The following is a 5,220-nucleotide window of genomic DNA, read 5'->3' as shown; positions in this document are numbered from 1 at the left end:
GTAAGACTAGAAATACAAGGGGAACATTTTCGTGGCCATGTTTTTGACCAGAGAACAGCGTGACCCCTCTAGCAGAGTCTCTCGGCTGACCTGGAGGAAGGCTGTGGTGGAAGGGACAGAGGCGGATAAGAACACCATGAACCCATCCTGCACAGGAAGGCATGAATCAGGGCTCACCCGGACCCACTTCGGTCATAATTATATTCAGCTGGAAGGGGGGGGCGGCATGTTTTCTTATTGCCTAGCGAGGTGAGCTCATCCCCGAAGCAGTGGCCTTGCCCACTGCAATCCTGAGGGCCGGTGGCGCCCTCGCATTATTAGGGCGTTCAGAATAACCGAATCACAGGACAGTCGGACATCTCTAACGACTCTAAGGATCCAACTTCTCCGCACATTTATTGATGGGACAGCCGAGACACATCACAAAGGAGGCAGTGTGGGGTGCTTCAGTACAGTTTTAATTTTCCGCATAATGCATTTAAAGACAAAGTCAGAGGCAAGAGCTGGGTGAGACTATCCTTCTGTTCAAAGGCATTGGTTAAAAAAAGCATCATCATAACTACACGATCTGCTCCCATGCCAGGAAAATGAATGTTCCTTCTTTTATTGTTTTCAACAAAGCATATTTTTCCAGGGAAGACACGTCCGTTTATCACAAGTCAATGCAAACAGGTACAGGTGAGTTTCCACAAGAAATTCTCAAATGAAGGTTCACACAGTGTTTGGGTTTAGTCAGAGAAAGCACACACTGACACAGAATCAGAAACACTTAATGGGACCTAGAAGTGGCCTAAAATGATCAACATTGGCAATGAAGAATCTAATTAAGGAAGCCACCATGGCTTGGGAGAACTGGATTTTTGTGACAACTGTGGACCAAAGAGGCAGGATTTTAATCCGGGTCTCCCTGACCCCAAGGCCAGCTCTCTCCACTGGGCCATGACATCTCTCTTGCCATCTGTATGCTTTGATAATACCATGTCTTCTTCATTCAGTGGTCAATAATTGTTTTATTGGGATGTAAGTGGAGTCAGGGCTATGGGTTCTGGTCTAAGAGCTTCTTCACTGCAATTTCAGAGAATTCATCTGAATCCTTGCTGGGTTTCCCATTATAGCCTTTGCTACTCGGAATCTGGGCAACATCATTTTGCGAGAGCAAGGCTCTTTCCTCTCAACACGATGGCCTGTCCTCACCTCTGGCTGGTCACCAACTAGCTTCTAACTAGGCAACAGTCAAATGAACGTTGTCTTGGTCAGGAAAGGACAATGATTCTGGCCTGCCTCTCTACCCCTGTTGGTCGTGTCTTCTGAATCCAAAGATGGACCCCACAGCACAATTATAGTGAATTGGTCCACATTCCAAACCTTTATTTTAGATTTTATTTTTTAGAAACTCTTTGCCTACAATATCCTAAACCCCTGTGGAGTTTATCCGCCTCCTCAAGCCTCTCAAGAGACCCAAAGCTCCCACTGAGTTTCTGTTAGTTTGGAGTTGTTGGGTTTAGTTTTGGTTGTTTTTTTTTTTTAACCACAGAAAGCAAAAAAAAAAAAAAAAATCCTATCAGATTAGGCACAGAACTGTATAAGTAGTTAGATAAATGTGCCAAACCATTCAGAGAGAAACATCAGTGACTCAGTCTACCCAAATTGCTTTCCAGCAGCCACTTTCCCATCATCACTGGGGAAACATAGAATAGTCAGGGTCCATCCCCAGGATGTATGCAATAGGCCCATCGCTCTTTATTTTTTTTTTTTTTTACCAACCTTATCAAAAAAGACTTGCTCTGAGTTCTTAAATCAGCACATAGTGATGCTTGGATAGGAATAGTATGGAGGAGTTTGGTCCAAATGACCTGCCTGCCAGAGTCTGATCCACAATTCTTTCGATCTACCCAAGCAAAGTTAATGGTGCTTGACAGTCTCAGCAATGGGGTCCTAAACTAGAGCAATGAGATTTACCTTCAGAATGATACCAGTAAGAACTTGGACCCCAGGCACCATGATGAGATTTTGGAAATTCTTTCAAGAGTCTCTTAGCTTCTTTAAACTACCTCATAGACCAGCATCCTAGGCCTTCCACTACAGGGGCCCATGCATAGATCTCAGGGGGTCCATGAATTTTTAAAAATATTTTATAATCATATTTCAATATAACTAGCTTCCTTTGTAATCCTATGTAATAAATTTTATACATTTAAAAATATTCTTTTGAGAAGGGGATCGTGGGCTTCACCAGAGTGCCAAAGGGAGCCAGGATGCCAAAACGTTTGAGAACCAGTAGTGTACAGCTCGATTCAGGAGTGACCACTGAGATGAGGTATGTCACTAACCATCTAGGCCATCCCTGCGCCCTATTTTTTGCCACCAGGATATGGGAGAGCTAAAAAAGATGTTCTGGTCATGGAAACTGAACCGGAGCAGCCCCACAGTCTGAAAACGGAGACCCCATCACTTATTCTCTTGCATTTCAGCAGCTCTCGGGCATCTGCTCACTTAGCGTCAGCATCATACAATACAGAGTTGGACAAAATAGCCATGCTTTTCAACCACCACAGGACTTTGACTAAGAGGGTTAAAGCAAGCAGCACATCTACAGAAGGAAGCAGGCTGGAGCTACCATATTACTCAGGGTTAAGTAACCTTAGAAGCTGTTCCATCTGGAGAGTCCTACCAAGAGAGATGCGGGAAAGGAATCCGATCCCAAAGGTCCCAGACGAGAGGCTATTCGTTGCCCCTGTTCTTTTGGTAATTGTTGTATTCATCTGTGACAGCTGATGATCTTTTCACTATCCACCTAAAATGCTGATGCTTTTAGGGGGGACCAATTTAGTGATCATTGAAGGCTTTAGAGAACAGAGGCATCAACCTCCTTCCAGTCAAGCAAGGGAGGGGAGGGAGACCCCCTAATCTAAGAGCTTTCCCCCATGTAAGCTTTTTGAGAGACGGCAGGTGAGAAGTGGGGGAATGATGAGGAAGAAGAATCAGACAGAGGAAAAGACAACAATATATAGCTAGCAGCAGAAGATGCAGGTAACACACTTGGGAAGCCTTAAAGTGATTTGTAAATCAATGTCAGTTCTCCAGGAGATGGAGTCCAATGGCTGCATTGCTGAGAAATCCTTGGTCCCTCTGGTCCCTCTTTGCACTCTCTCCTCATAGTGCCGACCCAGGCTGGTCTCCCTTAAGCTGGTTTCCAGGCGCTGTTGGCAAATTGCTTTCTTTCACTTAATTCTACTTGTGCAGAAAGACTCCACTTAATTACCCTAAGTGGCTGCTGAGATAATGCATACACTGGGAGAGCTCCTTGGAGTTTCACAGAGAAACGAGGGAAACTGGGCATGTGAGAACATTGGCTGCCAGAGATGCCCCCAGAGCCTCCAGGGTCACTGGCTGCTGCTTTTCTCCTCTCTGCCTGGCATGCTGGCAGATTCCCAGCTTCTATATGTTCGGAATCCTTCCAGGGGGCCATTTAATTACAGTAACCTCAAGCTAGGCAGCAGCAGCTCGGTTCTGAATCATCTTATATACATGACACCGTCCAGGTAGAGAGGCAGCTGGCCTGCCGAGATCTGTGCTGGAGGGGCTGATGTTTCAGCATCAATCCAAGCACTAACTCAGCATCTCTAAAAAAACGAGTCCAATTCCCTCTGAGACAATTTTGTGTGTGTGTGTGTGTGTGTGTGTGTGTGTGTGTGTGTGTGTGCGCTTCTCCCTCTCTAAGAGCCTTCCTGGGGACACATTGCAAGCACACTGACTGGAAGAGACACATGGCTGTGCCTCCAGTCATCAGAACATGAGCCAGGGAGGTTCTCCTCTTGGCCAGTTGTTCCAGGGGCCCAGAGCAAGCATTCCATGGGGTATAAGCCAGCACACTTGCTGGAAAAGCGTGGCCAGACTGCTGCCATTCTCCTTGGACTCTACACAAAACAGCATGTGACTGGACAAAGAAAAGCCAGTTTGTTAAACTTGAAACAGCTACTAAGGAAGAGTGAAAGACTCCTTTAAAGGTTTTGCTTTCATTTTGTTTGCCTGAAAATTCAGCAAAGTGGACACTATCCTTCAAGGCTTGACAAGCGCTAGTCTTCTTGGGAAAAGGCTAAGCACTCCCGTCATCACTGAAATAAGATAACAGCAGCTTCAAATCCATAGTTAGTCACAGAAAGCCAAAGATCGGGAGAATGAAACAAAAACTGGCTAAATCTTGGGAGGACCGAGGGAATTTCTTTCTGAGACCAAAAGCACAGAGTGTGAGTTAAAATTAGACAGGTTGTTTAAAAGGGGGGCTGAAATATTCATCTTCTATTTTACTCAAAGAGGAAACGGATTGGTTTTGCTTGGAGTTTGGCCAAGTAGGGAGTTTCTAATCGAGAGGAGAGAAAAAGTTGGCTTACTTCACTTAAAGAACTTAATCTCCGTGTCAACACAGTCATAGAAAAGATCGGCCACTTCGGTTGGGTCCATGGGGTCTGTGCTGCTCAGAATGCCTTCCATGGCCTCCAGCCCTTGCTTCTCTAGGTCTAACATGGTCTTCATGAGCTTGTGACCTTGATCCTGAGGAAACAGAGACAGGGTCATGTCTCGAGATCTATTTATCATCTCCAGATAATCTGATAAAGACAGCTTAGTTGATAAGGAAATAACAGGACACGGGAGGCGATCTTGATTGTTAACTCACAGCTGCTTCTCCAAAGTGCCATTGAGTCACAAGTTTATTATATAAGAAATTCAAACTTCTTTTCACCCAAAAGCACAAGGATAGTTTCCCACAACTACACAGAACTGTATTTTTAACATAGACAATACTATAGGCTTAGAAGCTTCAAGGTGAAGATAAGAACCAGGCTGGACTTTCAGCTATATTTGTTATCACCAAGTCAAGTCTGAGAATACTTTTCTCAGGGTTGAATTGCCCCTGCTAAGGTTTTGGCCTTGCTTGTACCAGGCAGCTGCATTCCTGGCCAAAGGGGAAGAGTGTTTACCTCTTAAATTCAGGCTTGCTAGGAACTTAAAGCTTTTCAATAAGGCCACAATACTTTTCAACAAGAAATCACAAGAAATCACAAGGATCACAAAAGGGGTCAAAAGAGGAGTTTTTATCTATTCTCTTATTGGCTTCCCACATAAGTCCCCATTTTCTTTAAATTAAAATGATTTATTACACAGGAAAACTTCTAATAATGAAAGAAGTCATCAATTAGTTATAATCATCAGCCATAGCTG

The 5,220-nt window shown here is 44.4% G+C and overlaps 1 long non-coding RNA gene across 1 annotated transcript; it reads right to left on the bottom strand.

Moving 5' to 3' along the window:
• Positions 1-437: 437 nt before the first annotated feature.
• LOC123256153 lies at positions 438-4,494 on the bottom strand. The gene is made up of 2 exons (XR_006506824.1): positions 4,392-4,494; positions 438-1,121 (listed from the first exon to the last, which is right to left on the bottom strand). It is a non-coding gene; the product is annotated as an uncharacterized LOC123256153 (long non-coding RNA).
• Positions 4,495-5,220: the final 726 nt, after the last annotated feature.

Source organism: Gracilinanus agilis, unplaced genomic scaffold (genome assembly GCF_016433145.1).
Source record: "Gracilinanus agilis isolate LMUSP501 unplaced genomic scaffold, AgileGrace unplaced_scaffold56427, whole genome shotgun sequence".
NCBI classification, from domain to species: Eukaryota; Metazoa; Chordata; class Mammalia; order Didelphimorphia; family Didelphidae; genus Gracilinanus; species Gracilinanus agilis.
Note: the sequence above shows the minus strand (reverse complement) of the source record. Positions and strands in the feature narration are given on the sequence as shown.